Source organism: Hyla sarda, unplaced genomic scaffold, assembly GCF_029499605.1.
Source record: "Hyla sarda isolate aHylSar1 unplaced genomic scaffold, aHylSar1.hap1 scaffold_800, whole genome shotgun sequence".
NCBI lineage: Eukaryota > Metazoa > Chordata > Amphibia > Anura > Hylidae > Hyla > Hyla sarda.
The window spans coordinates 54,140-78,534 of record NW_026610826.1 but is presented as its reverse complement, the minus strand read 5'-3'; the positions used below and the strand labels follow the sequence as shown (position 1 = coordinate 78,534).

The window sequence follows — 24,395 nt, the reverse complement described above, 5'->3', positions numbered from 1 at the left end:
GTGTGTGTTTCCTATGCAGATCCTAAGCCCAGTGTCACATGCAAGTAGGAGGAGTAAGAAGGGTTCCTGGCAAATCCGGGTTATGGATTGCATTTAAAAAGGCCCCGTGGGAGTGCAATGGGCCCCTGTCTTGCTGCTTAGCAATAATGGTATGGGTTTAGGTTCTGCTGTGTGTACTGGTGGTTGACTGCCCCCCAGCCCAGAGTGTGCATGGAAAATTGTCTGGCAGCCTCCCTGACAGCAAGCAGTGATAGTGCCCATGAAGGGGACCTTGTTGGGCCCGCCCCTTTCACGGTTATCGCTTCTCGGCCTTTTGGCTAAGATCAAGTGTAGTATCTGTTCTTATCAGTTTAATATCTGATACGTCCCCTATCTGGGGACCATATATTAAATGGATTTTTGAGAACGGGGGCCGATTTCGAAGCTTGCTTCCGTCGCCCTATGCATTGACCCGATATGGCAGTATCTTCGGGTACAGTGCACCACCCCCTTACAGGGTTAAAAAGAAAGATTCCTACTTTCATTGCTACCTGCTTGCTGGCTAGCCAGCTAGCCAGCCCTGTGGGCCTTGCTGCTGCAGCCAAAAAACAAAAGGTGGTGCTGCTGCTGCTGCTTCTGCTGCTTCTGCTTGTGTCTGGCCGCTGTTGGAGCGTCCAGGCACAGGACTTCTGCTGCTGCTGACTAAATGGCCTCCTTAATTAAATCATTTGAGTAGCCAGCACACCTGTGCAGGTAGGGCATGACATGATAGGCAGCTGCCTTGATAGCGGGTGGGTGCTGAATGTTCCTAATTGACAAAATAAGATTAATGCTTATGAAGAAATATAAAATCTCATCCCTTCCCCAATATCGCGCCACACCCCTACCCCTTAATTCCCTGGTTGAACTTGATGGACATATGTCTTTTTTCGACCGTACTAACTATGTAACTATGTAACATAACATGGGGGGGGGGGGTCTCCTGGCTGTTCACACAGGTGTGTCATTGCTGTACATTGACCATGCATTGCTTCTGTGGTATTGCAAAGGCAAAGACAAATGCTTCCAGCCATCCATTGCACTAATGGATTGGTCATCAGCTGGCTGTCTATGTCCCGCATCAATATAGACCAAAGTACAGAGGGTTAGGCTATGCTATTGTGCACCTACCTGATGCATCAGAAGGTGCGAGGCCCTTGCTAAATTCTGTGCACAGACTTTGAGATCTATACTTTAGACTGTATCTAAACCTGCTCCAACATGGACTGACATTCTGGCCTACTTTCAGCCGATGCGACTTGTCTGTCGCTGAACAGTCGCTTTTTATGTATTCAGCACCTATGTATAATGTTGTAAAAATGCTCTAGAAGCTAAAGTCGCAGAAATGTCACACATATTTGGCCTGCAACTTTCTGTGCGACAAATTCAGACAGGAAAAATCAGTATAAATCCTTAGAAAATTATCCCCCAGTGTCTCCATCTGCTGGCGGTATTGAATAAGCATTGCTGCACTGATGGGGTATGCATTAGACAAAAAAAAGAAGAAAAAGAAGAATAATACGCCCAGAAAAGAGGCGAAAAGGAGAAAAACGTAAAAAAACGTGAAAAAAAAGTAAGAGGAAGAGAAGGGAAAAAAAGGTGGAAATGGGTTTAAAAGTGATTTCGGCGGAGAAATATATATATATATATATATATATATATATATATATATATATATATATATATATACGCGCACACACACACATATATATAAACGTATTCTCCGTTGAGATATTGCAGCCGCTGCTGTGTCCAGGCCCAGGAGCCTTAGCACTGTGCTGTGATGTCACTCAATACCACTGACATCACTAGGTGTAAACAACATCTCTCCTTTGCTGTGTATGTGACTATGGAGCTGTTTGGTGATGTCGTCTATTATGGCCTTCATAGAAGCAACAGGAGATTGTTGCATCCATCTAGAACCCTCAGAACTACAGTGCTATGATGTCACTCACTTCCACAGGCCTTGCAGAGTGTAAACAACAACAACCCAGCTTTGTTGTGTATGTAACCATAGGGATTTGTGATGTCACCTAGAACCTTCACAGCAGCGACAGCTTTATGAGGAGCATCAGCACTGCTCTGCCTGAGCAGAACCATCACCGCCATAGGTTGTCAAATAACCCGGATTTAACCCACACAGGTAAGTCCAATGGGGTGCAGGCATGTCCTCTATGCTTACAGCTTCCCGTGGGTGTTGGTTTGATACCGTTTGGGGACAGCCAAGGAGGCATCTGCAGGCAACAAAGGTAGGTGTGTGCTTGTGTGTGTGTTTCCTATGCAGATCCTAAGCCCAGTGTCACATGCAAGTAGGAGGAGTAAGAAGGGTTCCTGGCAAATCCGGGTTATGGATTGCATTTAAAAAGGCCCCGTGGGAGTGCAATGGGCCCCTGTCTTGCTGCTTAGCAATAATGGTATGGGTTTAGGTTCTGCTGTGTGTACTGGTGGTTGACTGCCCCCCAGCCCAGAGTGTGCATGGAAAATTGTCTGGCAGCCTCCCTGACAGCAAGCAGTGATAGTGCCCATGAAGGGGACCTTGTTGGGCCCGCCCCTTTCACGGTTATCGCTTCTCGGCCTTTTGGCTAAGATCAAGTGTAGTATCTGTTCTTATCAGTTTAATATCTGATACGTCCCCTATCTGGGGACCATATATTAAATGGATTTTTGAGAACGGGGGCCGATTTCGAAGCTTGCTTCCGTCGCCCTATGCATTGACCCGATATGGCAGTATCTTCGGGTACAGTGCACCACCCCCTTACAGGGTTAAAAAGAAAGATTCCTACTTTCATTGCTACCTGCTTGCTGGCTAGCCAGCTAGCCAGCCCTGTGGGCCTTGCTGCTGCAGCCAAAAAACAAAAGGTGGTGCTGCTGCTGCTGCTTCTGCTGCTTCTGCTTGTGTCTGGCCGCTGTTGGAGCGTCCAGGCACAGGACTTCTGCTGCTGCTGACTAAATGGCCTCCTTAATTGGATCATTTGAGTAGCCAGCACACCTGTGCAGGTAGGGCATGACATGATAGGCAGCTGCCTTGATAGCGGGTGGGTGCTGAATGTTCCTAATTGACAAAATAAGATTAATGCTTATGAAGAAATATAAAATCTCATCCCTTCCCCAATATCGCGCCACACCCCTACCCCTTAATTCCCTGGTTGAACTTGATGGACATATGTCTTTTTTCGACCGTACTAACTATGTAACTATGTAACATAACATGGGGGGGGGGGGGGGGGGGGGTCTCCTGGCTGTTCACACAGGTGTGTCATTGCTGTACATTGACCATGCATTGTTTCTGTGGTATTGCAAAGGCAAAGACAAATGCTTCCAGCCATCCATTGCACTAATGGATTGGTCATCAGCTGGCTGTCTATGTCCCGCATCAATATAGACCAAAGTACAGAGGGTTAGGCTATGCTATTGTGCACCTACCTGATGCATCAGAAGGTGCGAGGCCCTTGCTAAATTCTGTGCACAGACTTTGAGATCTATACTTTAGACTGTATCTAAACCTGCTCCAACATGGACTGACATTCTGGCCTACTTTCAGCCGATGCGACTTGTCTGTCGCTGAACAGTCGCTTTTTATGTATTCAGCACCTATGTATAATGTTGTAAAAATGCTCTAGAAGCTAAAGTCGCAGAAATGTCACACATATTTGGCCTGCAACTTTCTGTGCGACAAATTCAGACAGGAAAAATCAGTATAAATCCTTAGAAAATTATCCCCCAGTGTCTCCATCTGCTGGCGGTATTGAATAAGCATTGCTGCACTGATGGGGTATGCATTAGACGAAAAAAAAGAAGAAAAAGAAGAATAATACGCCCAGAAAAGAGGCGAAAAGGAGAAAAACGTAAAAAAACGTGAAAAAAAAGTAAGAGGAAGAGAAGGGAAAAAAAGGTGGAAATGGGTTTAAAAGTGATTTTGGCGGAGAAATATATATATATATATATATATATATATATATATATATATATATATACGCGCACACACACACATATATATAAACGTATTCTCCGTTGAGATATTGCAGCCGCTGCTGTGTCCAGGCCCAGGAGCCTTAGCACTGTGCTGTGATGTCACTCAATACCACTGACATCACTAGGTGTAAACAACATCTCTCCTTTGCTGTGTATGTGACTATGGAGCTGTTTGGTGATGTCGTCTATTATGGCCTTCATAGAAGCAACAGGAGATTGTTGCATCCATCTAGAACCCTCAGAACTACAGTGCTATGATGTCACTCACTTCCACAGGCCTTGCAGAGTGTAAACAACAACAACCCAGCTTTGTTGTGTATGTAACCATAGGGATTTGTGATGTCACCTAGAACCTTCACAGCAGCGACAGCTTTATGAGGAGCATCAGCACTGCTCTGCCTGAGCAGAACCATCACCGCCATAGGTTGTCAAATAACCCGGATTTAACCCACACAGGTAAGTCCAATGGGGTGCAGGCATGTCCTCTATGCTTACAGCTTCCCGTGGGTGTTGGTTTGATACCGTTTGGGGACAGCCAAGGAGGCATCTGCAGGCAACAAAGGTAGGTGTGTGCTTGTGTGTGTGTTTCCTATGCAGATCCTAAGCCCAGTGTCACATGCAAGTAGGAGGAGTAAGAAGGGTTCCTGGCAAATCCGGGTTATGGATTGCATTTAAAAAGGCCCCGTGGGAGTGCAATGGGCCCCTGTCTTGCTGCTTAGCAATAATGGTATGGGTTTAGGTTCTGCTGTGTGTACTGGTGGTTGACTGCCCCCCAGCCCAGAGTGTGCATGGAAAATTGTCTGGCAGCCTCCCTGACAGCAAGCAGTGATAGTGCCCATGAAGGGGACCTTGTTGGGCCCGCCCCTTTCACGGTTATCGCTTCTCGGCCTTTTGGCTAAGATCAAGTGTAGTATCTGTTCTTATCAGTTTAATATCTGATACGTCCCCTATCTGGGGACCATATATTAAATGGATTTTTGAGAACGGGGGCCGATTTCGAAGCTTGCTTCCGTCGCCCTATGCATTGACCCGATATGGCAGTATCTTCGGGTACAGTGCACCACCCCCTTACAGGGTTAAAAAGAAAGATTCCTACTTTCATTGCTACCTGCTTGCTGGCTAGCCAGCTAGCCAGCCCTGTGGGCCTTGCTGCTGCAGCCAAAAAACAAAAGGTGGTGCTGCTGCTTCTGCTTGTGTCTGGCCGCTGTTGGAGCGTCCAGGCACAGGACTTCTGCTGCTGCTGACTAAATGGCCTCCTTAATTGGATCATTTGAGTAGCCAGCACACCTGTGCAGGTAGGGCATGACATGATAGGCAGCTGCCTTGATAGCGGGTGGGTGCTGAATGTTCCTAATTGACAAAATAAGATTAATGCTTATGAAGAAATATAAAATCTCATCCCTTCCCCAATATCGCGCCACACCCCTACCCCTTAATTCCCTGGTTGAACTTGATGGACATATGTCTTTTTTCGACCGTACTAACTATGTAACTATGTAACATAACATGGGGGGGGGGGGGGGTGTCTCCTGGCTGTTCACACAGGTGTGTCATTGCTGTACATTGACCATGCATTGCTTCTGTGGTATTGCAAAGGCAAAGACAAATGCTTCCAGCCATCCATTGCACTAATGGATTGGTCATCAGCTGGCTGTCTATGTCCCGCATCAATATAGACCAAAGTACAGAGGGTTAGGCTATGCTATTGTGCACCTACCTGATGCATCAGAAGGTGCGAGGCCCTTGCTAAATTCTGTGCACAGACTTTGAGATCTATACTTTAGACTGTATCTAAACCTGCTCCAACATGGACTGACATTCTGGCCTACTTTCAGCCGATGCGACTTGTCTGTCGCTGAACAGTCGCTTTTTATGTATTCAGCACCTATGTATAATGTTGTAAAAATGCTCTAGAAGCTAAAGTCGCAGAAATGTCACACATATTTGGCCTGCAACTTTCTGTGCGACAAATTCAGACAGGAAAAATCAGTATAAATCCTTAGAAAATTATCCCCCAGTGTCTCCATCTGCTGGCGGTATTGAATAAGCATTGCTGCACTGATGGGGTATGCATTAGACGAAAAAAAAGAAGAAAAAGAAGAATAATACGCCCAGAAAAGAGGCGAAAAGGAGAAAAACGTAAAAAAACGTGAAAAAAAAGTAAGAGGAAGAGAAGGGAAAAAAAGGTGGAAATGGGTTTAAAAGTGATTTCGGCGGAGAAATATATATATATATATATATATATATATATATATATATACGCGCACACACACACATATATATAAACGTATTCTCCGTTGAGATATTGCAGCCGCTGCTGTGTCCAGGCCCAGGAGCCTTAGCACTGTGCTGTGATGTCACTCAATACCACTGACATCACTAGGTGTAAACAACATCTCTCCTTTGCTGTGTATGTGACTATGGAGCTGTTTGGTGATGTCGTCTATTACGGCCTTCATAGAAGCAACAGGAGATTGTTGCATCCATCTAGAACCCTCAGAACTACAGTGCTATGATGTCACTCACTTCCACAGGCCTTGCAGAGTGTAAACAACAACAACCCAGCTTTGTTGTGTATGTAACCATAGGGATTTGTGATGTCACCTAGAACCTTCACAGCAGCGACAGCTTTATGAGGAGCATCAGCACTGCTCTGCCTGAGCAGAACCATCACCGCCATAGGTTGTCAAATAACCCGGATTTAACCCACACAGGTAAGTCCAATGGGGTGCAGGCATGTCCTCTATGCTTACAGCTTCCCGTGGGTGTTGGTTTGATACCGTTTGGGGACAGCCAAGGAGGCATCTGCAGGCAACAAAGGTAGGTGTGTGCTTGTGTGTGTGTTTCCTATGCAGATCCTAAGCCCAGTGTCACATGCAAGTAGGAGGAGTAAGAAGGGTTCCTGGCAAATCCGGGTTATGGATTGCATTTAAAAAGGCCCCGTGGGAGTGCAATGGGCCCCTGTCTTGCTGCTTAGCAATAATGGTATGGGTTTAGGTTCTGCTGTGTGTACTGGTGGTTGACTGCCCCCCAGCCCAGAGTGTGCATGGAAAATTGTCTGGCAGCCTCCCTGACAGCAAGCAGTGATAGTGCCCATGAAGGGGACCTTGTTGGGCCCGCCCCTTTCACGGTTATCGCTTCTCGGCCTTTTGGCTAAGATCAAGTGTAGTATCTGTTCTTATCAGTTTAATATCTGATACGTCCCCTATCTGGGGACCATATATTAAATGGATTTTTGAGAACGGGGGCCGATTTCGAAGCTTGCTTCCGTCGCCCTATGCATTGACCCGATATGGCAGTATCTTCGGGTACAGTGCACCACCCCCTTACAGGGTTAAAAAGAAAGATTCCTACTTTCATTGCTACCTGCTTGCTGGCTAGCCAGCTAGCCAGCCCTGTGGGCCTTGCTGCTGCAGCCAAAAAACAAAAGGTGGTGCTGCTGCTGCTGCTTCTGCTGCTTCTGCTTGTGTCTGGCCGCTGTTGGAGCGTCCAGGCACAGGACTTCTGCTGCTGCTGACTAAATGGCCTCCTTAATTGGATCATTTGAGTAGCCAGCACACCTGTGCAGGTAGGGCATGACATGATAGGCAGCTGCCTTGATAGCGGGTGGGTGCTGAATGTTCCTAATTGACAAAATAAGATTAATGCTTATGAAGAAATATAAAATCTCATCCCTTCCCCAATATCGCGCCACACCCCTACCCCTTAATTCCCTGGTTGAACTTGATGGACATATGTCTTTTTTCGACCGTACTAACTATGTAACTATGTAACATAACATGGGGGGGGGTCTCCTGGCTGTTCACACAGGTGTGTCATTGCTGTACATTGACCATGCATTGCTTCTGTGGTATTGCAAAGGCAAAGACAAATGCTTCCAGCCATCCATTGCACTAATGGATTGGTCATCAGCTGGCTGTCTATGTCCCGCATCAATATAGACCAAAGTACAGAGGGTTAGGCTATGCTATTGTGCACCTACCTGATGCATCAGAAGGTGCGAGGCCCTTGCTAAATTCTGTGCACAGACTTTGAGATCTATACTTTAGACTGTATCTAAACCTGCTCCAACATGGACTGACATTCTGGCCTACTTTCAGCCGATGCGACTTGTCTGTCGCTGAACAGTCGCTTTTTATGTATTCAGCACCTATGTATAATGTTGTAAAAATGCTCTAGAAGCTAAAGTCGCAGAAATGTCACACATATTTGGCCTGCAACTTTCTGTGCGACAAATTCAGACAGGAAAAATCAGTATAAATCCTTAGAAAATTATCCCCCAGTGTCTCCATCTGCTGGCGGTATTGAATAAGCATTGCTGCACTGATGGGGTATGCATTAGACGAAAAAAAAGAAGAAAAAGAAGAATAATACGCCCAGAAAAGAGGCGAAAAGGAGAAAAACGTAAAAAAACGTGAAAAAAAAGTAAGAGGAAGAGAAGGGGAAAAAAAGGTGGAAATGGGTTTAAAAGTGATTTCGGCGGAGAAATATATATATATATATATATATATATATATATATATATATATATACGCGCACACACACACATATATATAAACGTATTCTCCGTTGAGATATTGCAGCCGCTGCTGTGTCCAGGCCCAGGAGCCTTAGCACTGTGCTGTGATGTCACTCAATACCACTGACATCACTAGGTGTAAACAACATCTCTCCTTTGCTGTGTATGTGACTATGGAGCTGTTTGGTGATGTCGTCTATTACGGCCTTCATAGAAGCAACAGGAGATTGTTGCATCCATCTAGAACCCTCAGAACTACAGTGCTATGATGTCACTCACTTCCACAGGCCTTGCAGAGTGTAAACAACAACAACCCAGCTTTGTTGTGTATGTAACCATAGGGATTTGTGATGTCACCTAGAACCTTCACAGCAGCGACAGCTTTATGAGGAGCATCAGCACTGCTCTGCCTGAGCAGAACCATCACCGCCATAGGTTGTCAAATAACCCGGATTTAACCCACACAGGTAAGTCCAATGGGGTGCAGGCATGTCCTCTATGCTTACAGCTTCCCGTGGGTGTTGGTTTGATACCGTTTGGGGACAGCCAAGGAGGCATCTGCAGGCAACAAAGGTAGGTGTGTGCTTGTGTGTGTGTTTCCTATGCAGATCCTAAGCCCAGTGTCACATGCAAGTAGGAGGAGTAAGAAGGGTTCCTGGCAAATCCGGGTTATGGATTGCATTTAAAAAGGCCCCGTGGGAGTGCAATGGGCCCCTGTCTTGCTGCTTAGCAATAATGGTATGGGTTTAGGTTCTGCTGTGTGTACTGGTGGTTGACTGCCCCCCAGCCCAGAGTGTGCATGGAAAATTGTCTGGCAGCCTCCCTGACAGCAAGCAGTGATAGTGCCCATGAAGGGGACCTTGTTGGGCCCGCCCCTTTCACGGTTATCGCTTCTCGGCCTTTTGGCTAAGATCAAGTGTAGTATCTGTTCTTATCAGTTTAATATCTGATACGTCCCCTATCTGGGGACCATATATTAAATGGATTTTTGAGAACGGGGGCCGATTTCGAAGCTTGCTTCCGTCGCCCTATGCATTGACCCGATATGGCAGTATCTTCGGGTACAGTGCACCACCCCCTTACAGGGTTAAAAAGAAAGATTCCTACTTTCATTGCTACCTGCTTGCTGGCTAGCCAGCTAGCCAGCCCTGTGGGCCTTGCTGCTGCAGCCAAAAAACAAAAGGTGCTGCTGCTGCTGCTGCTTCTGCTGCTTCTGCTTGTGTCTGGCCGCTGTTGGAGCGTCCAGGCACAGGACTTCTGCTGCTGCTGACTAAATGGCCTCCTTAATTGGATCATTTGAGTAGCCAGCACACCTGTGCAGGTAGGGCATGACATGATAGGCAGCTGCCTTGATAGCGGGTGGGTGCTGAATGTTCCTAATTGACAAAATAAGATTAATGCTTATGAAGAAATATAAAATCTCATCCCTTCCCCAATATCGCGCCACACCCCTACCCCTTAATTCCCTGGTTGAACTTGATGGACATATGTCTTTTTTCGACCGTACTAACTATGTAACTATGTAACATAACATGGGGGGGGGTCTCCTGGCTGTTCACACAGGTGTGTCATTGCTGTACATTGACCATGCATTGCTTCTGTGGTATTGCAAAGGCAAAGACAAATGCTTCCAGCCATCCATTGCACTAATGGATTGGTCATCAGCTGGCTGTCTATGTCCCGCATCAATATAGACCAAAGTACAGAGGGTTAGGCTATGCTATTGTGCACCTACCTGATGCATCAGAAGGTGCGAGGCCCTTGCTAAATTCTGTGCACAGACTTTGAGATCTATACTTTAGACTGTATCTAAACCTGCTCCAACATGGACTGACATTCTGGCCTACTTTCAGCCGATGCGACTTGTCTGTCGCTGAACAGTCGCTTTTTATGTATTCAGCACCTATGTATAATGTTGTAAAAATGCTCTAGAAGCTAAAGTCGCAGAAATGTCACACATATTTGGCCTGCAACTTTCTGTGCGACAAATTCAGACAGGAAAAATCAGTATAAATCCTTAGAAAATTATCCCCCAGTGTCTCCATCTGCTGGCGGTATTGAATAAGCATTGCTGCACTGATGGGGTATGCATTAGACGAAAAAAAAGAAGAAAAAGAAGAATAATACGCCCAGAAAAGAGGCGAAAAGGAGAAAAACGTAAAAAAACGTGAAAAAAAAGTAAGAGGAAGAGAAGGGAAAAAAAGGTGGAAATGGGTTTAAAAGTGATTTCGGCGGAGAAATATATATATATATATATATATATATATATATATATATATATATATACGCGCACACACACACATATATATAAACGTATTCTCCGTTGAGATATTGCAGCCGCTGCTGTGTCCAGGCCCAGGAGCCTTAGCACTGTGCTGTGATGTCACTCAATACCACTGACATCACTAGGTGTAAACAACATCTCTCCTTTGCTGTGTATGTGACTATGGAGCTGTTTGGTGATGTCGTCTATTATGGCCTTCATAGAAGCAACAGGAGATTGTTGCATCCATCTAGAACCCTCAGAACTACAGTGCTATGATGTCACTCACTTCCACAGGCCTTGCAGAGTGTAAACAACAACAACCCAGCTTTGTTGTGTATGTAACCATAGGGATTTGTGATGTCACCTAGAACCTTCACAGCAGCGACAGCTTTATGAGGAGCATCAGCACTGCTCTGCCTGAGCAGAACCATCACCGCCATAGGTTGTCAAATAACCCGGATTTAACCCACACAGGTAAGTCCAATGGGGTGCAGGCATGTCCTCTATGCTTACAGCTTCCCGTGGGTGTTGGTTTGATACCGTTTGGGGACAGCCAAGGAGGCATCTGCAGGCAACAAAGGTAGGTGTGTGCTTGTGTGTGTGTTTCCTATGCAGATCCTAAGCCCAGTGTCACATGCAAGTAGGAGGAGTAAGAAGGGTTCCTGGCAAATCCGGGTTATGGATTGCATTTAAAAAGGCCCCGTGGGAGTGCAATGGGCCCCTGTCTTGCTGCTTAGCAATAATGGTATGGGTTTAGGTTCTGCTGTGTGTACTGGTGGTTGACTGCCCCCCAGCCCAGAGTGTGCATGGAAAATTGTCTGGCAGCCTCCCTGACAGCAAGCAGTGATAGTGCCCATGAAGGGGACCTTGTTGGGCCCGCCCCTTTCACGGTTATCGCTTCTCGGCCTTTTGGCTAAGATCAAGTGTAGTATCTGTTCTTATCAGTTTAATATCTGATACGTCCCCTATCTGGGGACCATATATTAAATGGATTTTTGAGAACGGGGGCCGATTTCGAAGCTTGCTTCCGTCGCCCTATGCATTGACCCGATATGGCAGTATCTTCGGGTACAGTGCACCACCCCCTTACAGGGTTAAAAAGAAAGATTCCTACTTTCATTGCTACCTGCTTGCTGGCTAGCCAGCTAGCCAGCCCTGTGGGCCTTGCTGCTGCAGCCAAAAAACAAAAGGTGGTGCTGCTGCTGCTGCTTCTGCTGCTTCTGCTTGTGTCTGGCCGCTGTTGGAGCGTCCAGGCACAGGACTTCTGCTGCTGCTGACTAAATGGCCTCCTTAATTGGATCATTTGAGTAGCCAGCACACCTGTGCAGGTAGGGCATGACATGATAGGCAGCTGCCTTGATAGCGGGTGGGTGCTGAATGTTCCTAATTGACAAAATAAGATTAATGCTTATGAAGAAATATAAAATCTCATCCCTTCCCCAATATCGCGCCACACCCCTACCCCTTAATTCCCTGGTTGAACTTGATGGACATATGTCTTTTTTCGACCGTACTAACTATGTAACTATGTAACATAACATGGGGGGGGGGGGGGGGTGTCTCCTGGCTGTTCACACAGGTGTGTCATTGCTGTACATTGACCATGCATTGCTTCTGTGGTATTGCAAAGGCAAAGACAAATGCTTCCAGCCATCCATTGCACTAATGGATTGGTCATCAGCTGGCTGTCTATGTCCCGCATCAATATAGACCAAAGTACAGAGGGTTAGGCTATGCTATTGTGCACCTACCTGATGCATCAGAAGGTGCGAGGCCCTTGCTAAATTCTGTGCACAGACTTTGAGATCTATACTTTAGACTGTATCTAAACCTGCTCCAACATGGACTGACATTCTGGCCTACTTTCAGCCGATGCGACTTGTCTGTCGCTGAACAGTCGCTTTTTATGTATTCAGCACCTATGTATAATGTTGTAAAAATGCTCTAGAAGCTAAAGTCGCAGAAATGTCACACATATTTGGCCTGCAACTTTCTGTGCGACAAATTCAGACAGGAAAAATCAGTATAAATCCTTAGAAAATTATCCCCCAGTGTCTCCATCTGCTGGCGGTATTGAATAAGCATTGCTGCACTGATGGGGTATGCATTAGACGAAAAAAAAGAAGAAAAAGAAGAATAATACGCCCAGAAAAGAGGCGAAAAGGAGAAAAACGTAAAAAAACGTGAAAAAAAAGTAAGAGGAAGAGAAGGGAAAAAAAGGTGGAAATGGGTTTAAAAGTGATTTCGGCGGAGAAATATATATATATATATATATATATATATATATATATATATATATATATACGCGCACACACACACATATATATAAACGTATTCTCCGTTGAGATATTGCAGCCGCTGCTGTGTCCAGGCCCAGGAGCCTTAGCACTGTGCTGTGATGTCACTCAATACCACTGACATCACTAGGTGTAAACAACATCTCTCCTTTGCTGTGTATGTGACTATGGAGCTGTTTGGTGATGTCGTCTATTATGGCCTTCATAGAAGCAACAGGAGATTGTTGCATCCATCTAGAACCCTCAGAACTACAGTGCTATGATGTCACTCACTTCCACAGGCCTTGCAGAGTGTAAACAACAACAACCCAGCTTTGTTGTGTATGTAACCATAGGGATTTGTGATGTCACCTAGAACCTTCACAGCAGCGACAGCTTTATGAGGAGCATCAGCACTGCTCTGCCTGAGCAGAACCATCACCGCCATAGGTTGTCAAATAACCCGGATTTAACCCACACAGGTAAGTCCAATGGGGTGCAGGCATGTCCTCTATGCTTACAGCTTCCCGTGGGTGTTGGTTTGATACCGTTTGGGGACAGCCAAGGAGGCATCTGCAGGCAACAAAGGTAGGTGTGTGCTTGTGTGTGTGTTTCCTATGCAGATCCTAAGCCCAGTGTCACATGCAAGTAGGAGGAGTAAGAAGGGTTCCTGGCAAATCCGGGTTATGGATTGCATTTAAAAAGGCCCCGTGGGAGTGCAATGGGCCCCTGTCTTGCTGCTTAGCAATAATGGGGTATGGGTTTAGGTTCTGCTGTGTGTACTGGTGGTTGACTGCCCCCCAGCCCAGAGTGTGCATGGAAAATTGTCTGGCAGCCTCCCTGACAGCAAGCAGTGATAGTGCCCATGAAGGGGACCTTGTTGGGCCCGCCCCTTTCACGGTTATCGCTTCTCGGCCTTTTGGCTAAGATCAAGTGTAGTATCTGTTCTTATCAGTTTAATATCTGATACGTCCCCTATCTGGGGACCATATATTAAATGGATTTTTGAGAACGGGGGCCGATTTCGAAGCTTGCTTCCGTCGCCCTATGCATTGACCCGATATGGCAGTATCTTCGGGTACAGTGCACCACCCCCTTACAGGGTTAAAAAGAAAGATTCCTACTTTCATTGCTACCTGCTTGCTGGCTAGCCAGCTAGCCAGCCCTGTGGGCCTTGCTGCTGCAGCCAAAAAACAAAAGGTGGTGCTGCTGCTGCTGCTTCTGCTGCTTCTGCTTGTGTCTGGCCGCTGTTGGAGCGTCCAGGCACAGGACTTCTGCTGCTGCTGACTAAATGGCCTCCTTAATTGGATCATTTGAGTAGCCAGCACACCTGTGCAGGTAGGGCATGACATGATAGGCAGCTGCCTTGATAGCGGGTGGGTGCTGAATGTTCCTAATTGACAAAATAAGATTAATGCTTATGAAGAAATATAAAATCTCATCCCTTCCCCAATATCGCGCCACACCCCTACCCCTTAATTCCCTGGTTGAACTTGATGGACATATGTCTTTTTTCGACCGTACTAACTATGTAACTATGTAACATAACATGGGGGGGGGGGGGGGGGGGTCTCCTGGCTGTTCACACAGGTGTGTCATTGCTGTACATTGACCATGCATTGCTTCTGTGGTATTGCAAAGGCAAAGACAAATGCTTCCAGCCATCCATTGCACTAATGGATTGGTCATCAGCTGGCTGTCTATGTCCCGCATCAATATAGACCAAAGTACAGAGGGTTAGGCTATGCTATTGTGCACCTACCTGATGCATCAGAAGGTGCGAGGCCCTTGCTAAATTCTGTGCACAGACTTTGAGATCTATACTTTAGACTGTATCTAAACCTGCTCCAACATGGACTGACATTCTGGCCTACTTTCAGCCGATGCGACTTGTCTGTCGCTGAACAGTCGCTTTTTATGTATTCAGCACCTATGTATAATGTTGTAAAAATGCTCTAGAAGCTAAAGTCGCAGAAATGTCACACATATTTGGCCTGCAACTTTCTGTGCGACAAATTCAGACAGGAAAAATCAGTATAAATCCTTAGAAAATTATCCCCCAGTGTCTCCATCTGCTGGCGGTATTGAATAAGCATTGCTGCACTGATGGGGTATGCATTAGATGAAAAAAAAGAAGAAAAAGAAGAATAATACGCCCAGAAAAGAGGCGAAAAGGAGAAAAACGTAAAAAAACGTGAAAAAAAAGTAAGAGGAAGAGAAGGGAAAAAAAGGTGGAAATGGGTTTAAAAGTGATTTCGGCGGAGAAATATATATATATATATATATATATATATATATATATATATATATACGCGCACACACACACATATATATAAACGTATTCTCCGTTGAGATATTGCAGCCGCTGCTGTGTCCAGGCCCAGGAGCCTTAGCACTGTGCTGTGATGTCACTCAATACCACTGACATCACTAGGTGTAAACAACATCTCTCCTTTGCTGTGTATGTGACTATGGAGCTGTTTGGTGATGTCGTCTATTATGGCCTTCATAGAAGCAACAGGAGATTGTTGCATCCATCTAGAACCCTCAGAACTACAGTGCTATGATGTCACTCACTTCCACAGGCCTTGCAGAGTGTAAACAACAACAACCCAGCTTTGTTGTGTATGTAACCATAGGGATTTGTGATGTCACCTAGAACCTTCACAGCAGCGACAGCTTTATGAGGAGCATCAGCACTGCTCTGCCTGAGCAGAACCATCACCGCCATAGGTTGTCAAATAACCCGGATTTAACCCACACAGGTAAGTCCAATGGGGTGCAGGCATGTCCTCTATGCTTACAGCTTCCCGTGGGTGTTGGTTTGATACCGTTTGGGGACAGCCAAGGAGGCATCTGCAGGCAACAAAGGTAGGTGTGTGCTTGTGTGTGTGTTTCCTATGCAGATCCTAAGCCCAGTGTCACATGCAAGTAGGAGGAGTAAGAAGGGTTCCTGGCAAATCCGGGTTATGGATTGCATTTAAAAAGGCCCCGTGGGAGTGCAATGGGCCCCTGTCTTGCTGCTTAGCAATAATGGTATGGGTTTAGGTTCTGCTGTGTGTACTGGTGGTTGACTGCCCCCCAGCCCAGAGTGTGCATGGAAAATTGTCTGGCAGCCTCCCTGACAGCAAGCAGTGATAGTGCCCATGAAGGGGACCTTGTTGGGCCCGCCCCTTTCACGGTTATCGCTTCTCGGCCTTTTGGCTAAGATCAAGTGTAGTATCTGTTCTTATCAGTTTAATATCTGATACGTCCCCTATCTGGGGACCATATATTAAATGGATTTTTGAGAACGGGGGCCGATTTCGAAGCTTGCTTCCGTCGCCCTATGCATTGACCCGATATGGCAGTATCTTCGGGTACAGTGCACCACCCCCTTACAGGGTTAAAAAGAAAGATTCCTACTTTCATTGCTACCTGCTTGCTGGCTAGCCAGCTAGCCAGCCCTGTGGGCCTTGCTGCTGCAGCCAAAAAACAAAAGGTGGTGCTGCTGCTGCTGCTTCTGCTGCTTCTGCTTGTGTCTGGCCGCTGTTGGAGCGTCCAGGCACAGGACTTCTGCTGCTGCTGACTAAATGGCCTCCTTAATTGGATCATTTGAGTAGCCAGCACACCTGTGCAGGTAGGGCATGACATGATAGGCAGCTGCCTTGATAGCGGGTGGGTGCTGAATGTTCCTAATTGACAAAATAAGATTAATGCTTATGAAGAAATATAAAATCTCATCCCTTCCCCAATATCGCGCCACACCCCTACCCCTTAATTCCCTGGTTGAACTTGATGGACATATGTCTTTTTTCGACCGTACTAACTATGTAACTATGTAACATAACATGGGGGGGGGGGGGGGGGGGGGTCTCCTGGCTGTTCACACAGGTGTGTCATTGCTGTACATTGACCATGCATTGCTTCTGTGGTATTGCAAAGGCAAAGACAAATGCTTCCAGCCATCCATTGCACTAATGGATTGGTCATCAGCTGGCTGTCTATGTCCCGCATCAATATAGACCAAAGTACAGAGGGTTAGGCTATGCTATTGTGCACCTACCTGATGCATCAGAAGGTGCGAGGCCCTTGCTAAATTCTGTGCACAGACTTTGAGATCTATACTTTAGACTGTATCTAAACCTGCTCCAACATGGACTGACATTCTGGCCTACTTTCAGCCGATGCGACTTGTCTGTCGCTGAACAGTCGCTTTTTATGTATTCAGCACCTATGTATAATGTTGTAAAAATGCTCTAGAAGCTAAAGTCGCAGAAATGTCACACATATTTGGCCTGCAACTTTCTGTGCGACAAATTCAGACAGGAAAAATCAGTATAAATCCTTAGAAAATTATCCCCCAGTGTCTCCATCTGCTGGCGGTATTGAATAAGCATTGCTGCACTGATGGAGTATGCATTAGACGAAAAAAAAGAAGAAAAAGAAGAATAATACGCCCAGAAAAGAGGCGAAAAGGAGAAAAACGTAAAAAAACGTGAAAAAAAAGTAAGAGGAAGAGAAGGGAAAAAAAGGTGGAAATGGGTTTAAAAGTGATTTCGGCGGAGAAATATATATATATATATATATATATATATATATATATATATATATATACGCGCACACACACACATATATATAAACGTATTCTCCGTTGAGATATTGCAGCCGCTGCTGTGTCCAGGCCCAGGAGCCTTAGCACTGTGCTGTGATGTCACTCAATACCACTGACATCACTAGGTGTAAACAACATCTCTCCTTTGCTGTGTATGTGACTATGGAGCTGTTTGGTGATGTCGTCTATTATGGCCTTCATAGAAGCAACAGGAGATTGTTGCATCCATCTAGAACCCTCAGAACTACAGTGCTATGATGTCACTCACTTCCACAGGCCTTGCAGAGTGTAAACAACAACAACCCAGCTTTGTTGTGTATGTAACCATAGGGATTTGTGATGTCACCTAGAACCTTCACAGCAGCGACAGCTTTATGAGGAGCATCAGCACTGCTCTGCCTGAGCAGAACCATCACCGCCATAGGTTGTCAAATAACCCGGATTTAACCCACACAGGTAAGTCCAATGGGGTGCAGGCATGTCCTCTATGCTTACAGCTTCCCGTGGGTGTTGGTTTGATACCGTTTGGGGACAGCCAAGGAGGCATCTGCAGGCAACAAAGGTAGGTGTGTGCTTGTGTGTGTGTTTCCTATGCAGATCCTAAGCCCAGTGTCACATGCAAGTAGGAGGAGTAAGAAGGGTTCCTGGCAAATCCGGGTTATGGATTGCATTTAAAAAGGCCCCGTGGGAGTGCAATGGGCCCCTGTCTTGCTGCTTAGCAATAATGGTATGGGTTTAGGTTCTGCTGTGTGTACTGGTGGTTGACTGCCCCCCAGCCCAGAGTGTGCATGGAAAATTGTCTGGCAGCCTCCCTGACAGCAAGCAGTGATAGTGCCCATGAAGGGGACCTTGTTGGGCCCGCCCCTTTCACGGTTATCGCTTCTCGGCCTTTTGGCTAAGATCAAGTGTAGTATCTGTTCTTATCAGTTTAATATCTGATACGTCCCCTATCTGGGGACCATATATTAAATGGATTTTTGAGAACGGGGGCCGATTTCGAAGCTTGCTTCCGTCGCCCTATGCATTGACCCGATATGGCAGTATCTTCGGGTACAGTGCACCACCCCCTTACAGGGTTAAAAAGAAAGATTCCTACTTTCATTGCTACCTGCTTGCTGGCTAGCCAGCTAGCCAGCCCTGTGGGCCTTGCTGCTGCAGCCAAAAAACAAAAGGTGGTGCTGCTGCTGCTGCTTCTGCTGCTTCTGCTTGTGTCTGGCCGCTGTTGGAGCGTCCAGGCACAGGACTTCTGCTGCTGCTGACTAAACGGCCTCCTTAATTGGATCATTTGAGTAGCCAGCACACCTGTGCAGGTAGGGCATGACATGATAGGCAGCTGCCTTGATAGCGGGTGGGTGCTGAATGTTCCTAATTGACAAAATAAGATTAATGCTTATGAAGAAATATAAAATCTCATCCCTTCCCCAATATCGCGCCACACCCCTACCCCTTAATTCCCTGGTTGAACTTGATGGACATATGTCTTTTTTCGACCGTACTAACTATGTAACTATGTAACATAACATGGGGGGGGGGGGGGGGGGGTCTCCTGGCTGTTCACACAGGTGTGTCATTGCTGTACATTGACCATGCATTGCTTCTGTGGTATTGCAAAGGCAAAGACAAATGCTTCCAGCCATCCATTGCACTAATGGATTGGTCATCAGCTGGCTGTCTATGTCCCGCATCAATATAGACCAAAGTACAGAGGGTTAGGCTATGCTATTGTGCACCTACCTGATGCATCAGAAGGTGCGAGGCCCTTGCTAAATTCTGTGCACAGACTTTGAGATCTATACTTTAGACTGTATCTAAACCTGCTCCAACATGGACTGACATTCTGGCCTACTTTCAGCCGATGCGACTTGTCTGTCGCTGAACAGTCGCTTTTTATGTATTCAGCACCTATGTATAATGTTGTAAAAATGCTCTAGAAGCTAAAGTCGCAGAAATGTCACACATATTTGGCCTGCAACTTTCTGTGCGACAAATTCAGACAGGAAAAATCAGTATAAATCCTTAGAAAATTATCCCCCAGTGTCTCCATCTGCTGGCGGTATTGAATAAGCATTGCTGCACTGATGGGGTATGCATTAGACGAAAAAAAAGAAGAAAAAGAAGAATAATACGCCCAGAAAAGAGGCGAAAAGGAGAAAAACGTAAAAAAACGTGAAAAAAAAGTAAGAGGAAGAGAAGGGAAAAAAAGGTGGAAATGGGTTTAAAAGTGATTTCGGCGGAGAAATATATATATATATTTTATATATATATATATATATATATATATATATATATATATATATATATATACGCGCACACACACACATATATATAAACGTATTCTCCGTTGAGATATTGCAGCCGCTGCTGTGTCCAGGCCCAGGAGCCTTAGCACTGTGCTGTGATGTCACTCAATACCACTGACATCACTAGGTGTAAACAACATCTCTCCTTTGCTGTGTATGTGACTATGGAGCTGTTTGGTGATGTCGTCTATTATGGCCTTCATAGAAGCAACAGGAGATTGTTGCATCCATCTAGAACCCTCAGAACTACAGTGCTATGATGTCACTCACTTCCACAGGCCTTGCAGAGTGTAAACAACAACAACCCAGCTTTGTTGTGTATGTAACCATAGGGATTTGTGATGTCACCTAGAACCTTCACAGCAGCGACAGCTTTATGAGGAGCATCAGCACTGCTCTGCCTGAGCAGAACCATCACCGCCATAGGTTGTCAAATAACCCGGATTTAACCCACACAGGTAAGTCCAATGGGGTGCAGGCATGTCCTCTATGCTTACAGCTTCCCGTGGGTGTTGGTTTGATACCGTTTGGGGACAGCCAAGGAGGCATCTGCAGGCAACAAAGGTAGGTGTGTGCTTGTGTGTGTGTTTCCTATGCAGATCCTAAGCCCAGTGTCACATGCAAGTAGGAGGAGTAAGAAGGGTTCCTGGCAAATCCGGGTTATGGATTGCATTTAAAAAGGCCCCGTGGGAGTGCAATGGGCCCCTGTCTTGCTGCTTAGCAATAATGGTATGGGTTTAGGTTCTGCTGTGTGTACTGGTGGTTGACTGCCCCCCAGCCCAGAGTGTGCATGGAAAATTGTCTGGCAGCCTCCCTGACAGCAAGCAGTGATAGTGCCCATGAAGGGGACCTTGTTGGGCCCGCCCCTTTCACGGTTATCGCTTCTCGGCCTTTTGGCTAAGATCAAGTGTAGTATCTGTTCTTATCAGTTTAATATCTGATACGTCCCCTATCTGGGGACCATATATTAAATGGATTTTTGAGAACGGGGGCCGATTTCGAAGCTTGCTTCCGTCGCCCTATGCATTGACCCGATATGGCAGTATCTTCGGGTACAGTGCACCACCCCCTTACAGGGTTAAAAAGAAAGATTCCTACTTTCATTGCTACCTGCTTGCTGGCTAGCCAGCTAGCCAGCCCTGTGGGCCTTGCTGCTGCAGCCAAAAAACAAAAGGTGGTGCTGCTGCTGCTGCTTCTGCTGCTTCTGCTTGTGTCTGGCCGCTGTTGGAGCGTCCAGGCACAGGACTTCTGCTGCTGCTGACTAAATGGCCTCCTTAATTGGATCATTTGAGTAGCCAGCACACCTGTGCAGGTAGGGCATGACATGATAGGCAGCTGCCTTGATAGCGGGTGGGTGCTGAATGTTCCTAATTGACAAAATAAGATTAATGCTTATGAAGAAATATAAAATCTCATCCCTTCCCCAATATCGCGCCACACCCCTACCCCTTAATTCCCTGGTTGAACTTGATGGACATATGTCTTTTTTCGACCGTACTAACTATGTAACTATGTAACATAACATGGGGGGGGGGGGGGGGTCTCCTGGCTGTTCACACAGGTGTGTCATTGCTGTACATTGACCATGCATTGCTTCTGTGGTATTGCAAAGGCAAAGACAAATGCTTCCAGCCATCCATTGCACTAATGGATTGGTCATCAGCTGGCTGTCTATGTCCCGCATCAATATAGACCAAAGTACAGAGGGTTAGGCTATGCTATTGTGCACCTACCTGATGCATCAGAAGGTGCGAGGCCCTTGCTAAATTCTGTGCACAGACTTTGAGATCTATACTTTAGACTGTATCTAAACCTGCTCCAACATGGACTGAAATTCTGGCCTACTTTCAGCCGATGCGACTTGTCTGTCGCTGAACAGTCGCTTTTTATGTATTCAGCACCTATGTATAATGTTGTAAAAATGCTCTAGAAGCTAAAGTCGCAGAAATGTCACACATATTTGGCCTGCAACTTTCTGTGCGACAAATTCAGACAGGAAAAATCAGTATAAATCCTTAGAAAATTATCCCCCAGTGTCTCCATCTGCTGGCGGTATTGAATAAGCATTGCTGCACTGATGGGGTATGCATTAGACGAAAAAAAAGAAGAAAAAGAAGAATAATACGCCCAGAAAAGAGGCGAAAAGGAGAAAAACGTAAAAAAACGTGAAAAAAAAGTAAGAGGAAGAGAAGGGAAAAAAAGGTGGAAATGGGTTTAAAAGTGATTTCGGCGGAGAATATATATATATATATATATATATATATATATATATATATATATATACGCGCACACACACACATATATATAAACGTATTCTCCGTTGAGATATTGCAGCCGCTGCTGTGTCCAGGCCCAGGAGCCTTAGCACTGTGCTGTGATGTCACTCAATACCACTGACATCACTAGGTGTAAACAACATCTCTCCTTTGCTGTGTATGTGACTATGGAGCTGTTTGGTGATGTCGTCTATTATGGCCTTCATAGAAGCAACAGGAGATTGTTGCATCCATCTAGAACCCTCAGAACTACAGTGCTATGATGTCACTCACTTCCACAGGCCTTGCAGAGTGTAAACAACAACAACCCAGCTTTGTTGTGTATGTAACCATAGGGATTTGTGATGTCACCTAGAACCTTCACAGCAGCGACAGCTTTATGAGGAGCATCAGCACTGCTCTGCCTGAGCAGAACCATCACCGCCATAGGTTGTCAAATAACCCGGATTTAACCCACACAGGTAAGTCCAATGGGGTGCAGGCATGTCCTCTATGCTTACAGCTTCCCGTGGGTGTTGGTTTGATACCGTTTGGGGACAGCCAAGGAGGCATCTGCAGGCAACAAAGGTAGGTGTGTGCTTGTGTGTGTGTTTCCTATGCAGATCCTAAGCCCAGTGTCACATGCAAGTAGGAGGAGTAAGAAGGCTTCCTGGCAAATCCGGGTTATGGATTGCATTTAAAAAGGCCCAGTGGGAGTGTAATGGGCCCCTGTCTTGCTGCTTAGCAATAATGGTATGGGTTTAGGTTCTGCTGTGTGTACTGGTGGTTGACTGCCCCCCAGCCCAGAGTGTGCATGGAAAATTGTCTGGCAGCCTCCCTGACAGCAAGCAGTGATAGTGCCCATGAAGGGGACCTTGTTGGGCCCGCCCCTTTCACGGTTATCGCTTCTCGGCCTTTTGGCTAAGATCAAGTGTAGTATCTGTTCTTATCAGTTTAATATCTGATACGTCCCCTATCTGGGGACCATATATTAAATGGATTTTTGAGAACGGGGGCCGATTTCGAAGCTTGCTTCCGTCGCCCTATGCATTGACCCGATATGGCAGTATCTTCGGGTACAGTGCACCACCCCCTTACAGGGTTAAAAAGAAAGATTCCTACTTTCATTGCTACCTGCTTGCTGGCTAGCCAGCTAGCCAGCCCTGTGGGCCTTGCTGCTGCAGCCAAAAAACAAAAGGTGGTGCTGCTGCTGCTGCTTCTGCTGCTTCTGCTTGTGTCTGGCCGCTGTTGGAGCGTCCAGGCACAGGACTTCTGCTGCTGCTGACTAAATGGCCTCCTTAATTGGATCATTTGAGTAGCCAGCACACCTGTGCAGGTAGGGCATGACATGATAGGCAGCTGCCTTGATAGCGGGTGGGTGCTGAATGTTCCTAATTGACAAAATAAGATTAATGCTTATGAAGAAATATAAAATCTCATCCCTTCCCCAATATCGCGCCACACCCCTACCCCTTAATTCCCTGGTTGAACTTGATGGACATATGTCTTTTTTCGACCGTACTAACTATGTAACTATGTAACATAACATGGGGGGGGGGGGGGGGGTCTCCTGGCTGTTCACACAGGTGTGTCATTGCTGTACATTGACCATGCATTGCTTCTGTGGTATTGCAAAGGCAAAGACAAATGCTTCCAGCCATCCATTGCACTAATGGATTGGTCATCAGCTGGCTGTCTATGTCCCGCATCAATATAGACCAAAGTACAGAGGGTTAGGCTATGCTATTGTGCACCTACCTGATGCATCAGAAGGTGCGAGGCCCTTGCTAAATTCTGTGCACAGACTTTGAGATCTATACTTTAGACTGTATCTAAACCTGCTCCAACATGGACTGAAATTCTGGCCTACTTTCAGCCGATGCGACTTGTCTGTCGCTGAACAGTCGCTTTTTATGTATTCAGCACCTATGTATAATGTTGTAAAAATGCTCTAGAAGCTAAAGTCGCAGAAATGTCACACATATTTGGCCTGCAACTTTCTGTGCGACAAATTCAGACAGGAAAAATCAGTATAAATCCTTAGAAAATTATCCCCCAGTGTCTCCATCTGCTGGCGGTATTGAATAAGCATTGCTGCACTGATGGGGTATGCATTAGACGAAAAAAAAGAAGAAAAAGAAGAATAATACGCCCAGAAAAGAGGCGAAAAGGAGAAAAACGTAAAAAAACGTGAA

The 24,395-nt window shown here is 46.0% G+C and overlaps 11 non-coding genes across 11 annotated transcripts; all 11 read left to right on the top strand.

The window, feature by feature from the left end:
• Positions 1–297: 297 nt before the first annotated feature.
• LOC130346770 (U2 spliceosomal RNA) lies at positions 298–488 on the top strand. Its single transcript, XR_008884916.1, has one exon. It is a non-coding gene; the product is annotated as a U2 spliceosomal RNA (small nuclear RNA).
• A 2,092-nt stretch (positions 489–2,580) lies between these two features.
• Positions 2,581–2,771, top strand: LOC130346769 (U2 spliceosomal RNA). Its single transcript, XR_008884915.1, has one exon. It is a non-coding gene; the product is annotated as a U2 spliceosomal RNA (small nuclear RNA).
• A 2,094-nt stretch (positions 2,772–4,865) lies between these two features.
• On the top strand, positions 4,866–5,056 carry LOC130346767 (U2 spliceosomal RNA). Its single transcript, XR_008884914.1, has one exon. It is a non-coding gene; the product is annotated as a U2 spliceosomal RNA (small nuclear RNA).
• Positions 5,057–7,123: 2,067 nt separating this feature from the next.
• LOC130346766 (U2 spliceosomal RNA) lies at positions 7,124–7,314 on the top strand. The gene has a single exon (XR_008884913.1). It is a non-coding gene; the product is annotated as a U2 spliceosomal RNA (small nuclear RNA).
• A 2,081-nt stretch (positions 7,315–9,395) lies between these two features.
• LOC130346765 (U2 spliceosomal RNA) lies at positions 9,396–9,586 on the top strand. Its single transcript, XR_008884912.1, has one exon. It is a non-coding gene; the product is annotated as a U2 spliceosomal RNA (small nuclear RNA).
• Positions 9,587–11,668: 2,082 nt separating this feature from the next.
• Positions 11,669–11,859, top strand: LOC130346763 (U2 spliceosomal RNA). Its single transcript, XR_008884910.1, has one exon. It is a non-coding gene; the product is annotated as a U2 spliceosomal RNA (small nuclear RNA).
• Positions 11,860–13,954: 2,095 nt separating this feature from the next.
• On the top strand, positions 13,955–14,145 carry LOC130346762 (U2 spliceosomal RNA). Its single transcript, XR_008884909.1, has one exon. It is a non-coding gene; the product is annotated as a U2 spliceosomal RNA (small nuclear RNA).
• Positions 14,146–16,235: 2,090 nt separating this feature from the next.
• Positions 16,236–16,426, top strand: LOC130346761 (U2 spliceosomal RNA). Its single transcript, XR_008884908.1, has one exon. It is a non-coding gene; the product is annotated as a U2 spliceosomal RNA (small nuclear RNA).
• A 2,094-nt stretch (positions 16,427–18,520) lies between these two features.
• On the top strand, positions 18,521–18,711 carry LOC130346760 (U2 spliceosomal RNA). Its single transcript, XR_008884907.1, has one exon. It is a non-coding gene; the product is annotated as a U2 spliceosomal RNA (small nuclear RNA).
• Positions 18,712–20,822: 2,111 nt separating this feature from the next.
• On the top strand, positions 20,823–21,013 carry LOC130346759 (U2 spliceosomal RNA). The gene has a single exon (XR_008884906.1). It is a non-coding gene; the product is annotated as a U2 spliceosomal RNA (small nuclear RNA).
• A 2,088-nt stretch (positions 21,014–23,101) lies between these two features.
• LOC130346758 (U2 spliceosomal RNA) lies at positions 23,102–23,292 on the top strand. The gene has a single exon (XR_008884905.1). It is a non-coding gene; the product is annotated as a U2 spliceosomal RNA (small nuclear RNA).
• The last annotated feature ends 1,103 nt before the right edge of the window (positions 23,293–24,395 follow it).